At 44.4% G+C, this 16,103-nt stretch overlaps 1 pseudogene; it reads left to right on the plus strand.

The window, feature by feature from the left end:
- The first annotated feature begins 12,249 nt into the window (after positions 1–12,249).
- LOC132567869 (U6 spliceosomal RNA) lies at positions 12,250–12,367 on the plus strand (annotated as a pseudogene).
- Positions 12,368–16,103: the final 3,736 nt, after the last annotated feature.

Here is a 16,103-nt window from a genome sequence, read left to right on the forward strand (position 1 = left end):
TCATTTAGCTTCTCAGCCATTTCCCTATTCTCCTTCAGTAATCCTTTTACCCCATGGTCATCCAAGGGCCCCACTGCCTCCCTGGTTGGTTTCCTACTTCTAATATATTTGAAGAAATTTTTATTGTTGGTCTTTATGTTTTTTGCAATATGCTCCTCATAGTCCCTTTTTGCCTGCCTGATCACAGTCTTGCATTTGATTTGCCACAGGCTGTGTTCCCTTTTACTAATCTCACTTGGACTGGTTTTCTACCGCTTAAAGGAGTCCTTCTTACCTTTTACAGCTTCCATTACTTTGTTTGTTAACCATGCAGGCCTTTTCTTATGCCTGTTTGTACCTTTCCTAACTTGTGGTATGTATTTTATCTGAGCTTCTAGGATTATAGTTTTAAATAGCGTCCAAGCTTCCCCAAGGGTTTTGACCGTATGTACCTTTCCTTTCAGTTTCCTCCTCACATGCCTCCTCATCTCAGTGAATTTACCCCTTTTAAAGTTAAACGTGGTTGTGGCGGTCTTTTTGGACAACTCCCTATTTATACAAACGGTGAAATCAATAACATTATGGTCACTGCTCCCAAGTGGTGCAATCACTTTTATATCTCTCACCAAGTCTTGGGCATTACTTAGGACCAAATCCAGGATCGCCCCACCCCTGGTAGGTTCTGAGACCATCTGCTCCATAGCACAGTCATTGAGAGCATCAAGAATCTCTTTCTCTCAACTAGAACACATATTGACCCAATCAATCTGCGGGTCGTTAAAATCACCTATTACGACACAGTTTTTACGTTTAGCCACTATCTTTAAGCCTTCCATCATATTATAATTGTCCTCTCTCTTTTGATTTGGTGGGCGATAACAAACTCCCATAGTTAAATTTCCTTTTGGGCACTCTATTTCAACCCAAAGCATTTCTAAAAGTGAATCTAATTCTCTGACCTCAGTCTTACTGGACCGTATATGTGTTTTTATGTATTTTATATGTATTTTATATATTTTATTGTATAATTATAATTATTAATCTATCATGAATGTATTTAAATGGATTCTGTTGGTTTTTATGTTGTAAGCCGCCCTGAGCCCACCTCGGTGGGGTAGGGCGGGATATAAATCGAATAAAATAAATAAAATAAAAATAAATCCTCTTTGACATACAGAGCCACCCCACCTCCAACCCTTCCCTCCCTATCCTTCCGATATAGTTTATATCCAGGAATCACCATGTCCCACTAATTCTCCTCATTCCACCAAGTTTCTGAAATGCCCACAATGTCTGTTTTCTCCCAACACTAAACATTCCAATTCACCAATTTTACTTCGAACACTTCTAGCATTTGCATACAAACATCTATAATTTCCCAGGCAAGCTAGGCCCGCCACCTTCCTCCTGCCGCCTCGAGATTCTGGCAGACAGTCCATACCGTTTGTCACCCTCACAGTGGACAACTCTGGTCTGTTACCCGGTAGAAAAATAGCAGCTAACTCCTCATCTCTTTGAGATGAATCCTCCTGAACCAGAGACATTTCATCTCCTGTCGGCTTTCCCCCAAGATTTAGTTTAAAAACTGCTCTGCCACCTTTTTGATTTTAAGCGCCAGCAGCCTGGTTCCATCCGGGGACAAGTGGAGACCGTCTCTTTTGTACAGCTCCCGCTTGTTCCAGAAAGCATCCCAGTGCCTAACAAACTTAAACCCTTCCTCCTTACACCATCGTCTCATCCACACATTGAGACTTCTAATTTGTGCCTGTCTCTCCTGCCCTGCACGTGGAACAGGTAGCACTTCTGAGAAGGCTACCTTGGAGGTCCTGGCCTTAAGTCTCCCACCTAGCAGCCTAAATTTTTCCTCCAGGACCTCACGACTGCATTTCCCCACATCGTTGGTGCCAACATGCACCACAACCACAGGCTCTTCCCCAACACTGTCTATCAGCCTATCTACTACACGCGTAATGTCTGCTACCTTCGCACCAGGCAGGCAAGTCACCATACGGTCAGTACGCGGTTTCGCCACCCAGCTGTCTACCTGCCTAAGGATCGAATCACCAACTACCAAAAAAACCCCTCTCCCCCTGCTCAGGGATGGTTCCTTGGCGCGAAAGGATTTCCGCTCACCAACCGAAGAAGAGGTCCCTTCTGAGGGCACATTCCCCTTATCCTCAGCACGGTGCCCTGTTCCCTCTCGACCCTCACGCTCTCTGGCAGCAACGGGGCTGCTACGTTCAGAGCGGGGCTCATCTAATACGCCCCCGAGAGTCTTCCCCAAGTGCCTAACTGACTGTCTCTGCTTATCCAGGGCAGTCACCTCGGCCTCAAGGGTACGAACTCGCTCCCTGAGGAGCAGGAGCTCCTTGCATCAAGCACACACCCAAGACTTCTGTCCTTTGGGCAGATAGTCATACATGTGACACAGTGCAAAACAATGGAAAGCCCCCAACCCCCTGCTGGCATTCTATCTTCATTATATATATATATTTAAAATATACAGACCTCTTTAAATGCTGTTTGTTTAAGTGGCTCCCCTTCTGGAGGGTCAACTTATCTTACCTTAACTTACCTTATTGGGAACTTACCTTATTTGGAGAACAAGGAAATCAGGGATCTGGGTTCCTGGTCCTTAGAGAGCCCCTAGGCGAAGAGCCACAGGCCAAGAGCCCTTTAGCTCTTGCCCTTCGGCTCACGCCAAAGGCTCGCGCCTTTGACAAGGCGCAGCTTAAAATGCAAAGAGGGTGGAGCAGAGGCACTCCTCAGCAATCAGCAGCAATCACTCTCAATCTTAGCCCAGTCAACCAAACAAAGAGCAGTCAACCAAACAAAGAGCAGTTCCCCAGCTATCACACCTCAGAATTTTAGGCAGCCCCACAAACCTCAGAATGAAGTCCTTTAAAGCTCAGAAATTCTCAGCAATTTCTCCAGCTGACTCAACTATCAGAGCTGCTCTGCTCCTCTCAGACCTCTGTGAGATGTGCTCAGCCTTTGGCAAGGCGCAGCTTAAAATGCAAAGAGGTTGGAGCAGAGGCACTCCTCAGCAATCAGCAGCAATCACTCTCAATCTCTTTCACCCTTAGCCCAGTCAACCAAACAAAGAGCAGTCAACCAAACAAAGAGCAGTTCCCCAGCTATCACACCTCAGAATTTTAGGCAGCCCCACAAACCTCAGAATGAAGTCCTTTAAAACTCAGAAATTCTCAGCAATTTCTCCAGCTGTCTCAGCTATCAGAGCTACTCTGCTCCTCTCAGACCTCTGTGAGATGTTCCAGTTCTTAGGCTCATTATATTCCCTAAGGAAATTGTTTGTATTATCTTTTAACTGACATAATGGTGAATTGTTTTCATTGCAAATTTGATCTACAGTTGAAAAGTGAAGAATCTATTAGAATCTATTAGCAACTCACCCAAGGTTTTCTTCACATCTCACAGGTATCCATTAGCTATCTGTAAGTGTATCAGCAATAGGACTCATTAACATTTCCGCTATATATCAGCTCTTTGAAACTTAAAGTTCACCTTGGACCTGCGAAGACAAGTTCACTTACAGTATGATCAGGTGATAACCACTTTTCCTTCCTGTACTCCTGCCCTTGTGAATGAAAATCAGCATGAATGAAGTCTGTTTGCCTGCTCGTGTGCTGTACTTACACACAAACTCCAGGAAGCCAGGGTTTAATTTGATCTGAAAACCCCCACAGCCTACCCATTTCGAAGACACAGCCACAAAGCCAATCAATAGGGACCATTCAGATACTTGCTGTCAGTGGGCTAAAAGAAAATAGATACCGAGAAAGCTATAACTATGATAAATCTAGGCACTGCTTCTCTCTGACTAATGTAGGCACTAAAACACTGCATGAATATCCTACTTTGAAACGTGTCATATTTCTGAGAGGCCAATCAATCTCGGGTCCTCTGTGGACCACATTAAAATACATTTGTCACTGTACGTTTATGAAATATTGATGGTGTTTTTAGGGGGGGTGTTAGAAGGTGGAGAGGTGGATCAAAAGGGGGGAGGGAGAGCAACTTTAATGAATTATCTTTAGGCTACAAAAAGAAGAAACAGATACCAAGGTTTATTGTGGATGAGGGTGAAAAACAGCAACTGGAGCGGTGCTTGTTTGAGGGAGGTCCTTGTTACATTAGTGACAGAGATACATTCTACAGTCAAAAGATTTAGGAAGATAATTGTAAAGAATATCAGTTCATCAAGTTGAGCTGTTTTGTAATTTTACTCTTCACCAGAAGAAAAATGGCCCTATCTTTAACCAACAAGTGAATGACTTTTTCTTGTCTTTGTAATTATTTATTTTATTTTTTTATTTATTTATCTAAGATTTATATCCCGCCCTTCCCACTAGGTGGCTCAGGGCGGCTTACAACATATAAAAGTATGTTGTCATCCACACATAAAGATCCCATCTTTATTTATTTATTTGCATTTCTATCCTGCCCTTCCCAAAAACGGGCTCAGATAAAACAATAAAACAATTACATAATGTTAAAACAATTAGCTACAACCAAACAGACAATTTCCAAATTAACAAATTCAGATGATGGCCAAGTCAAAAACCTAAACCCTGGCTGACACAAAATAGATGACAGTAGTCAAGACCAGTTCCTGCTCTAAGCAGAATCACAAATGGGCCTGCATGTAGCAGGGAGGCCATGTTGGTGTTCAATGATGTCCACCACCTCAACTAAAGGCCTGGTAGAACAGCTCTGTTTTACAGGCCCTGTGAAATTGCAACAGGTTCCACAGGGCCCAGATCTCCAATGGATACTGAATCCACCAGGTAGGGGCCAGGACAGAAAAAGCCCTGGCCTGAGTTGAGGCTAAGCAGGCCAAGGACAACCAGAAGATGTTGCTCAGCAGAGTGTACAGCTCTCCAGGGAGTATATGGGGAGAGGTGGTCCCTAAAATATGCCGGTCCCAGGTCGTTAAAGGCTTTAAAGGTTAACACCATTACCTTGAAACGGATCCAGTACTCAATCGGTAGTCAGTGCAACTGGCAGCACCAGCTGGATATGTGCCCATATAGGCACCAGAGTCAGCAGGTGCACCACCACATTTTGCACCAGCTGGAGTTTCTGGATCAGATTAAATGGAACACCTGCATAGAGCTAATTCCAGCAATCTAGTCAGGAGATGACCGTTGCAGGGGTCACTGTGGCAAGATCCTGAGTGGAGAGGTAAGGACTCAGTTGCCTGACCTGCTGAAAGTGGTAAAAAGCAGATCTGGCAACTGCTGTGATCTGGGCCTCCATAAAAAATGAGGCATTCAAGATCACCCCAAGGCTTCTAACCCTCAGCGCTAGATTAGTGGTGCCCCATTGAGGGCCGGGGGCCTGATTCCAGAACCAACTCCATTCCGGCTCAGACAGAGGACCTCCATCTTAGATGGATTAAATTTCAACCGACTCTGATTGAACCACCCAGCCACAGCCTCCAGTGTTTGGTCAAGGTCTGCCGGGGCAGAGTCTCAGTGGCCATCCATCAACAGATAGAGCTGGTTGCCATCGGCATACTGGTGACATCCCAGCCCATACCTCCATACCAACTAGGCAAGGGGACACATATAAATGTAAAACAGCATCGGTGAGAGGATTGCCCCTTGCTGCACTCCACATTCCAGTGGGTACTGCTGGGAGACCAACTCACCAAGCACCCTCTGTCCCTGACATTGGAGAAAGGAGGAAAGCCATCACAAGGCAGCCTCCTTAACTCCAATGTCAGAGTTATTGTCGCCAAATCATCAAGAAAATGCCATACCAAAAGCAGAAGGATCAGTTATGACAAAATAGACAGGATTGTGTCCAACTTAAAAGCACTTTTCAAAACAGCTTTTCTTTAAAATATTAGCATAAGTACTAAATATAGATAAATTAAACAGGACAATACCCCAGATCTGCAACAGTAAGCCAGTCTAACTGATCCACCACCAAAATAGGAGCATAAAGGACAAAATCTGTTCCTATCCATGACAATGGAATAATTTTGATGCTCACCTTTGCTTCCAGACCACCAGAAAACATCAAACCAAACATACCCTGTTATGCATATTAGGCCAGGTGTTATTTGAAATATACTACAAATATTCTCAAGACTACCTGATACTAATTTTGAAGGCTTGGTAAAGAAGCTTGCTAAAAGTGCACTTCCTGATACCTCTGAAATCTCAAATCCGTCCCACTTCCTAGTACTAGGAGCACATCCTTAGTGTTAGATGAAACATCAGAAGTGATTTTACAGATCACACCACCTCTGAAGCCCTCTGTTTCCGTGTCCCCAGGAGATATTGAACAGTGAGACCAACTGGAACCACCTCATTGAACACTGGTCCAAAAATGTAATTCATTCATCTATGTCTTGGCATGTATATCCTGAACTGAATAATAAAGTGACAGATGTTTTATCGACACAGGATCAAGCAAACAGCAGCAACAAAGTATCAGGGAAACCAGCAACCATGACTGACTTCTCTTATATTGTCTTCCCAAACTTCCTATGTCCTCTCAGCACTGAACAAAAATACTGCGTTTCCAAAAGCCCAATATGTCACCCATATCCTGAAGATGTGGGTGAATGGAGGAGACAATCCAGGCTTGACAGTTTTGAAACCATTTTGAGCCAGGAATAATCAGCCAAATAATAATCATCAAATCATCCTTCTATTTTCTTTTCTCGTATCTAATGTATAACGGAGTGCCTCTTTACTTGTTCTATTAGGGCTGAATGGTGAGAATGGAGAGAAGGTATCAACATGTTTTTGTTTTTTTTAATTGTTGTGAGTTCTAAATTGTTGTGAGTTCTAAATTATATTGCTTCATTATATTGCTTTCACATCTGAACAAAGTCCAGTGGCTTGATTTGTGATGTCCTGGTTTAGCATTTTCCATAGGAAGTGAACTGGTTAGTAAAGGCTTTAATGTCCCAGCATGTAGAATTTCACAGCACTCATACAGGATCCAATTTTTGTCTTGAAAAGTCAAAGCATTTGGTATACACTCCCACTGTCACAGTGAAACCACAATATGGCCCCCATTCAACAGCCCTGCATAGGGACAGATTTGCCCACAACTTAAACTAGTTAAGGATTTCACCAAGACTCTCTACAATAAATTGCCTTTGATTGTCCTGCCAAGCTTTCTTTGGCAGCCACAGAGTTTGTGAGCAGGACCTCCTCAAATAATAATATTTAATTTATATCCCGCCCTCCCCACCAAAGCAGGCTTAGGGTGGCTCACAACACAGGTATTTCAACAATTAAAACAATACATATTATAAGTGCATACATATTATAAGTACATATTATAACTCAACTATTTATAAAATTCATCATCGTAATTAAAAACATTCTAGGAATAAATTAAGATTAAAAACTTGATGTTATACATTGTACAGTTTTTCCGTGGCAACGGTATTCATTCAGCAGTATGCTGTAAGATCATTAAGTAAAGGCCAGCTGGAAAAGAGCAGTCTTGCAGGCCCTGTGGATCTGAGCAAGGCTCCGCAAGGCCCGCAACTCTTCTGGCAATTGGTTCCACCAGTGGTGGGCTGAGATCGAGAAGGCCCTTTCTCTAGTAACTTTCAGTTTGGCCTCCTTCTGACCGGGGACTATCAATAGATTTTGAGAACCAGATCGCAGTACCCTCTGGGAAATATATGAGGAGAGACAGTCCCTAAGATAGGCAGGTCCTTGGCCATATAGGGCTTTAAAGGTAATGACCAGCACTTTGTACCAAATCTGGTATGCTATTGGCAACCAGTGCAGTTCCCACAGCCCTGGCTGTATGTGCTCCCATCTAGGGAGCCCCAATAACAGCCTGGCCGCTGCATTCTGCACTAGCTGCAGTTTCCAGGTTCAGCACAGGGGCAGCCCCATGTAGAGGGTTTTACAGTAGTCCAACCTCAAGGTGACCGTTGCATGGATCACTGTTGCTAGGTCCCCACGCTCCAGGAAAGGGACCAACTGCTTCACCTGCCTAAGATGAAAAAAAAGCAGATTTAGCAGTGGCTGCTATCTGGGCCCCCATTGTCAGGGCAGGTTCCAGCAGCACCCCCAAGCTCTTGACCTTTCGTGGCATTTGCAATGGCACACCATCAAATGCTGGTAGGGGGATTTCCCTACCCAGACCGCCGTGACTCAGGCAAAGGACCTCTGTCTTCGCTGGGTTCAACTTCAACCTACTCAGCCTGAGCCAGCCTGCCAGAGCTTGCAATGCCATGTCTAGGTCTTTTGGGACACAGTCAGACCAGCTGTCCATCAGTAGGTGGAGTTGGGTGTCATCAGCATATTGGTGACAGCCCAACCCATACCTCCAGGCAATCTGGGCAAGGGGGCGCATGTAGATGTTGAATAACATCGGGGAGAGAACTGCCCCCTGTGGCACCCCACAATTAAGCGGGTGCCTCTGGGACAGTTCACCCCCAATCGCTACCCTTTGTCCCCAACCATGAAGGAAAGAGGAAAGCCATTGCAAGGCCAACGCCTGGATCCCCGCATCGGCGAGGCGGTGGGTCAGCAACTGATGGTTGACCGTATTGAACGCAGCCAATAGGTCTAACAACATCAGTACAAGCTGAGCCACCGCGATCCAGATGTCGCTGGAGGTCATCCACTAGGGCGACCAGCACCATCTCTGTCCCGTGGCCTGGATAAAAGCTGGACTGGTGAAGATCTAAAACAGAAGCGTCATCTAGAAAACTCTGTAACTGTAACACTACATATTAATATACTCCTATACACCTTGGCTCATGATAAATCTGTAATTCCGATATGATGTGTGTCCTCCTTATCAAAGAAACAACTTGGTATTCAGCCAAACATAGTGCAAGAATGTGCCAATTCCAGCCCGGAATGTCACGGCTAGAGCCTCATTTTTATTACTTTCCTCCTACTTTGTGCATTCATTTATCTATCAAACTGATAAAGATAAAAATAGACCCAACATGAGGCACTAAAGTCAGTTGCCAAATTCATCGTGCACAGGGAGGTTCATTATGCCATCTCTGATAACACTTTACAGTCAGCATTTCCAAAGGCTCTATATTTACATTCCTAAGCACTTTGCAAATAGCTACTCCATGCACAGAGAGGACTGGCAGTTGAGCTGTCAGCAAAAGGCCTTCATGATTTTGGAACACATTCTAACTGGAGCACAGCCAAGCCCAGCCTTGGCAACATTCGCAGCAGCACGTTAGGCACTTGAATTTAGCTGATTGTTTGATTCACTGTGTTCATCTCAGCCGGCAATAGCACCAACAGTAGTTTTGCGCTTTCAAAGTGGGAAAGATTGTTATTCCCATTGGACTAATCAGAAATAAAACTGGAGACCCATAAAGAACTAGGGAGAAGCAAAGCAAAGCAGAGTCCACTGTCCCTCTTCTCCCACTAAAACTCCTTGTTCCAGTGAGCTCAGAGCAAACTTCTTGGTATTGCCGCCAACCTCCAAATGGTGCCTGGAGATCTTCTGGAATTACAACTGATCTCCAGAATACAGTGATCAGTTCACCTGGAGAAAATGATTGTTTCGGAGGATGGACTCTATGGCATTATACCCAGCTAAGGTCCCTCTGTTTCCAAACTTTGCCTTCAGCAGCATCCACCCTTAAATCTCCAGGTATTTCCCAACCCAGCGTTGGCACCTCTATGACTTCTGGTGCCAGAAATATGGAAGTCTGAGTAAAACCTAGACCGATTTCCCACTCACCTTACGCTGCTCTCATGTTCCTCTTTTCAGTGGGGCTTCCTTCTGATTTCACACTATCGGCCCCGGAGCTGCAGCTAGCATTGGTGTTTTCATGCAGCAAACAGAAAGCGCTAAAAACCAGTTTCTGTTTGCTGTGCAAAAATGCCACTAGCTGCAGCCCCGGGGCAGATAGTGTGAAATCGGAAGGAATCCCCACAGAGAAGATGAACATGAGAGTGGTGTAAGGTGAGTAAAAAAAATAAAAGGGAACACAGGCTGTGGCAAATCAAATGCAAGACTGTGATCAGGCAGGCAAAAAGGGACAATGAGGAGCATATTGCAAAAAACATAAAGACCAACAATAAAAATTTCTTCAAATATATTAGAAGTAGGAAACCAGCCAGGGAGGCAGTGGGGCCCTTGGATGACCATGGGGTAAAAGGATTACTGAAGGAGGATAGGGAAATGGCTGAGAAGCTAAATGCATTTTTTGCCTCCGTCTTCACTGTGGAAGATGAGAACTTTTTGCCCGCCCCAGAACCACTAATTTTGGAAGGGGTGTTGAAAGACCTGAGTCAGATTGAGGTGACAAAAGAGGAGGTCCTACAACTGGAGAGCCAGTTTGGTGTAGTGGTTAAGTGTGCGGACTCTTATCTGGGAGAACCGGGTTTGATTCCCCACTCCTCCACTTGCACCTGCTGGAATGGCCTTGGGTCAGCCATAGCTCTGGCAGAAGTTGTCCTTGAAAGGGTAGCTGCTGTGAGAGCCTTCTCCAGCCCCACCCACCTCACAGGGTGTCTGTTGTGGGGGAGGAAGGTAAAGGAGATTGTGAACCGCTCTGAGACTCTTTGGAGTGGAGGGCGGGATATAAATCCAAAATCTTCTATCATCTTGGTTTGGTGTTTGGTGTGGAGAGCCAGTTTGATGTAGTGGTTAAGTGTGCGGACTCTTATCTGGGAGAACCGGGTTTGATTCCCCACTCCTCCACTTGCACCTGCTAGCATGGCCTTGGGTCAGCCATAGCTCTGGCAGAGATTGTCCTTGAAAGGGCAGCTGCTGTGAGAGCCCTCTCAGCCCCACCCACCTCACAGGGTGTCTGTTGTGGGGGAGGAAGGTAAAGGAGATTGTGAGCCGCTCTGAGACTCTTCGGAGTGAAGGGCGGAATATAAATCCAATATCTTCATCTTCTTCTTCTTCTTCTTCTTCTTCTTCTTCTTCTTCTTCTTCTTCTTCTATCTTTTTGATAGACGAATTAAAAACTAATAAGTCACCGGGTCCGGATGGCATACATCCGAGAGTTCTGAAAGAACTCAAAGTTGAACTTGTGGATCTTCTAACAAAAATCTGTAATCTTTCATTGAAATCTGCCTCCGTTCCTGAGGACTGGAAGGTAGCAAATGTCACCCCCATCTTTAAAAAGGGTTCCAGAGGAGATCCGGGAAATTACAGGCCAGTCAGTCTGACTTCAATACCGGGAAAGTTGGTAGAAACCATTATCAAGGACAGAATGAGTAGGCACATTGATGAACACAGGTTATTTTAGGAAGACTCAGCATGGGTTCTGTAAGGGAAGATCTTGCCTCACTAACCTGTTACATTTCTTTTAGGGGGTGAACAAACATGTGGACAAAGGAGACCCGATAGATGTTGTTTACCTTGACTTCCAGAAAGCCACTGTGTGACCCAGAGTGTTGGACTGGATGGGCCATTGGCCTGATCTAATATGGCTTCTCTTATGTTCTTATGAGTGGGAAATCAGTCTTAGAGTTGTTGCAACATCACTGATTTTTGACAATGGTAGGGTCTCTCTGCCAATGATAGACCCCCTCCTATCCTGCCTTAGCCCTCATTTTCCACTTTCCACATTTGCATGAAGACTCAGGAGGTAACAGGTACAATGTTTCATTAAAGAGCAAGAGGTGTGTTCCCAATGACCACTCATTTTAGGTTGCTCATTTTAAGATTTTTTTTTTAAAAGCCAAGTACTTGTAAAAGTGTTCCATGAATAGCAAGCAAAAAAAAATATTGTGGCAAATCTTTATACTTTTGGAAATTTCCTCTTTCCTTATTAATTTTGAAAATGGTCCATTATGCCTAACACAAAATGTTTGTCCATGAATGAATTGTTTTCTCATTCAGAACAGAATCACAGAGTTGATTGAGACCAAGGCGGCATCTAATACTAATTTCAATGCCAATCCATCAATTCACATAAATACATGCAATCCAGACTACAGTGCACCATAAACAGATGTAGACCACAGCGAAAAGTTTTAAAAGCAACACAAAGGCTTTGTCTATAAAGCTCTGCATTTACAAGTATAATTTAGTCCCATCTATGCAAGTGTGGGTGACATCTTTGGCTTCAGATTTCTAGACAGCATCCCACAAAGTCCCCAATAGTCTCCTTTCCTTTACTAACAACAAACTCCATTAACCAGTGATCATGAGCCATACAATAAAATCACAGTTCATATATTGATAACAATTACAACTTAAATGATAAAAGGAAACATTCTGCCACTAATAAAATGATATTGCAAGTTTGTCAAGTCATGTTAATATGTAGCTTTGGTAGCACATATACTAAAATTGGAATGACGCAGAGAAGATTAGTATGGTGGCCATACTATGGTCCCTGTGCAAAAATGACATACAAATTCATCAAGTGTTCTAATAATAATAATAATAATAATAATAATAATAATAATAAGAAGAAGAAGAAGAAGAAGAAGAAGAAGAAGAAGAAGATATTGGATTTATATCCCGCCCTCCACTCCGAAGAGTCTCAGAGCGGCTCACAATCTCCTTTACCTTCCTCCCCCACAACAAACACCCTGTGAGGTGGGTGGGGCTGGAGAGGGCTCTCACAGCAGCTGCCCTTTCAAGGACAACTTCTGCCAGAGCTATGGCTGACCCAAGGCCATTCCAGCAGGTGCAAGTGGAGGAGTGGGGAATCAAACCTGGTTCTCCCAGATAAGAGTCCGCACACTTAACCACTACACCAAACTGGCTCTCTGATCCTCAGAAGTAATACTCTCCTGATCCTCAGAAGTAACTGTTTAGGGGTCACAGGAGATTTCAGGTGGAGGAGAAGTGAGAAAGCCCTATTTCAAAAGCATGAATCCTTTAAAAAGGGTTCCAGAGGAGATCCAGGAAACTACAGGCCAGTCAGTCTGACTTCAATACCAGGAAAGCTGGTAGAAACCATTATCAAGGACAGAATGGCTGAGGTCAGACATTCATAAAATCCCGCTACGAGCATGAGTGGAGTCCGGAAGCATGTTGGATTTTAAGCGGTTGTCCAAACGTCAGCATCTGCGAATGGTGGTTAGCTCGTTCGAGTCCCGCGTTGAGATGACTGGGGCGTGGACTAATTTGATACTGCTTTAAATCAGGAACAAAATTCTTCTGACGGTTCCTGAGCGGAGTTTCTCTATTTGAACGCTCCATCGTTGACGACTCGTCAGAAGTGCACCACCACTTCCCTCCTAAAGCCCCTGCAAGTGATATCACTGCACCAGTGAATGAGTGAGCGAATGTTGGCTCGATAAATTGTTTACCCGCCCTTATGTCCGGAAGCAAAAATCACTTTTGAAAGTAGATGTGAACTAGATGTGAACCGATTTGAATTCCTGGGTTCTTTTCTGCACGCATAGTGCTCGTGCTGGAAAAGTAGTGCCAACGAACTAGCAAAATTTTAGTGATCTGACCCATTTAAAAGTGACGCGCTGCAGATAGCGGGCATCACTGCGCCTGCGCTAATGCAGATTGACGTCTCATGAAACGAGGTCCGGTAGAGCAATCTGATCGACCAGCGACAGGACCCACATGGGATAGAACGGGAGCCTGGCTGTTGTCTGATCGGAAAATTGGTTGATTATAATACAGGCGTGTTGCAGATGGATTTAATGGTGAGTGTGACCGCACCCAATAAGTAGGCACATTGATGAACACGAGTTATTGAGGAAGACTCAGCATGGGTTCTGTAAGGAAAGATCTTGCCTCACTAACCTGTTACATTTCTTTGAGGGGGTGAACAAACATGTGGACAAAAGAGACCCGATAGATATTGTTTACCTTAACTTCCAGAAAGATCTTGATAAAGTTCCTCATCAAAGGCTCCTTAGTAAGCTCGAGAGTCATGGAGTGAAAGGACAGGTCCTCTTGTGGATCAAAAACTGGCTGAGTAATAGGAAGCAGAGAGTGAGTATAAATGGGCAGTCTTCGCAGTGGAGGACGGTAAGCAGTGGAATGCCACAGGGCTCAGTACTGGGTCTCATGCTCTTTAACTTGTTCATAAATCATTTGGAGTTGAGAGTAAGCAGTGAAGTGGCCAGGTTTGCAGATGACACTAAATTTTTCAGGGTGGTGAGAACCAGTGAGGATTGTGAGGAACTCCAGAGGGATCTGTTGAGGCTGGGTGAGTGGGTGTCAACGTGGCAGATGAGGTTCAATGTGGCCAAGTGCAAAGTAATGCACATTGGGGCCAAGAATCCCAGCTACAAATACAAGTTGATGGGGTGTGAACTGGCAGAGACTGACCAAGAGAGAGGTCTTGGGGTCGTGGTAGACAACTCACTGAAAATGTCAAGACAGTGTGCGATTGCAATAAAAAAAGGCCAACGCCATGCTGGGAATTATTATTAGGGAAGGGAATTGAAAACAAGTCCACCAGTATCATAATGCCCCTGTATAAATCAATGGTGCGGTCTCATTTGGAATACTGTGTGCAATTCTAGTCACCGCAGCTCAAAAAGGATATTATAGCATCGGAAAAAGTGCAGAAAAGGGCAACTAGAATGATTAAAGGTTTGGAACACTTTCCCTATGAAGAAAGGTTAAAACGCTTAGGGCTCTTTAGCTTGGAGAAACGTCGACTGCAGGGTGACATGATAGAGGTTTACAAGATAATGCATGGGATGGAGACAATAAAGAACACGTGGGCATTCAATGAAATTGCTGAGCAGTCAGGTTAAAATGGATAAAAGGAGATACTTCTTCACCCAAAGGGTGATTAACATGTGGAATTCACTGCCACAGGAGGTGGTAGCAGCTACAAGCATAGCCAGCTTCAAGAGGGGGTTAGATAAAAATATGGAGCAGAGGTCCATCAGTGGCTATTAGCCACAGTGTGGTGTGTATGTGTGTGTGTGTGTGTGTGTGTGTGTGTGTGTGTGTGTATATATATATATATATATATATATATATATATATAAAAAAAATTTGGCCACTGTGTAACACAGAGTGTTGGACTGGATGGGCCATTGGCCTGATCCAACATGGCTTCTCTTATGTTCTTATGTTCATTCACATTTCACTGGATCACATGCAGGGCCACTAGCTGATCCAATGAATTCAACTACTTCCTGATTTTAAATGACATCATCATATAGGCCCTGAGTGAAACTGGCGGGCATTAAAATGGGAACTTAGGAAGTTCCTCAAAGTTTTAAAGAACTTATCCCAACTTCTTGTGAATGAATTAGTTTTCTTTTCATATTTTCTTTACAGCTTGAGTATCAGGTAGGGTTGTCAGGTTCTCCCTGGCCACAGGTGGGGGATAGGGGGGTAGGGTTGCCAGCACCAGGTTGGGAAATTCTTGGAGGTTTGGGGATGGAGTCTGAGGAGGACCAAAACCACAGTTACACAAAGTCCATCCTTCAAAGCATCCATTTTCTACAGGGGACTGAGCTCTGCAGTCTGGAGATGAGCTGTACTTCTGAGGGATCCCCAGATCCCTCCTTAAGGCTGGCGTCCCTAGCATAGAAGCTGTAACTACAACAACCATCTTAACATCCACCACCACAGCTACTTCTTTCCAGACACCAACAGGATAGTCTCTTCTCCAAACATTAATTCTTTCTTAACTGTCCTTTGTAAGCAGAGGGAGAAGAAACAAGATTCCACATTACCCAAACTCTTTCTTGACCCCAATAGCCCATAACTGAGGCATCAAAATAATAAGAAGAAGACCGCAGATTTATACCCCCCCCCCCCCTTCTCTCCGAATCAGAGTCTCAGAGTGGCTTACAATCTCTGTCTCCTTCTCTCACAACAGACACCCTGTGAGATGGATGGGGCTGAGAGAGCAACAACTCGTACAAGAGCCATGGCTGACCCAAAGGCATTCCAGCAACTGGTGAGGTGAGGGCCCTGCCGGACCTAGGACAGTTCCGCAGGGCCTGCAAGACAGTCCTCTTCCGGCTGGCCTACAACTAATTGACACTGAGAATTTTTGGATGGAGCTAGAATGCATTCTGACAGACCGCTGGTTTTTATGTCCTATGTTTTATTAATTTATTGTTTTAACTGTTGCTATGTAATTGTTTTTAAGCCAAACCTGTGTAAGTTTTATATGTTGTAAGCTGCCCTGAGCCACTTCAGTGGGAAGGGCGGGATATAAATTGAAATATAAA

This window comes from Heteronotia binoei, chromosome 2, assembly GCF_032191835.1.
Source record: "Heteronotia binoei isolate CCM8104 ecotype False Entrance Well chromosome 2, APGP_CSIRO_Hbin_v1, whole genome shotgun sequence".
Classification (NCBI taxonomy): domain Eukaryota; kingdom Metazoa; phylum Chordata; class Lepidosauria; order Squamata; family Gekkonidae; genus Heteronotia; species Heteronotia binoei.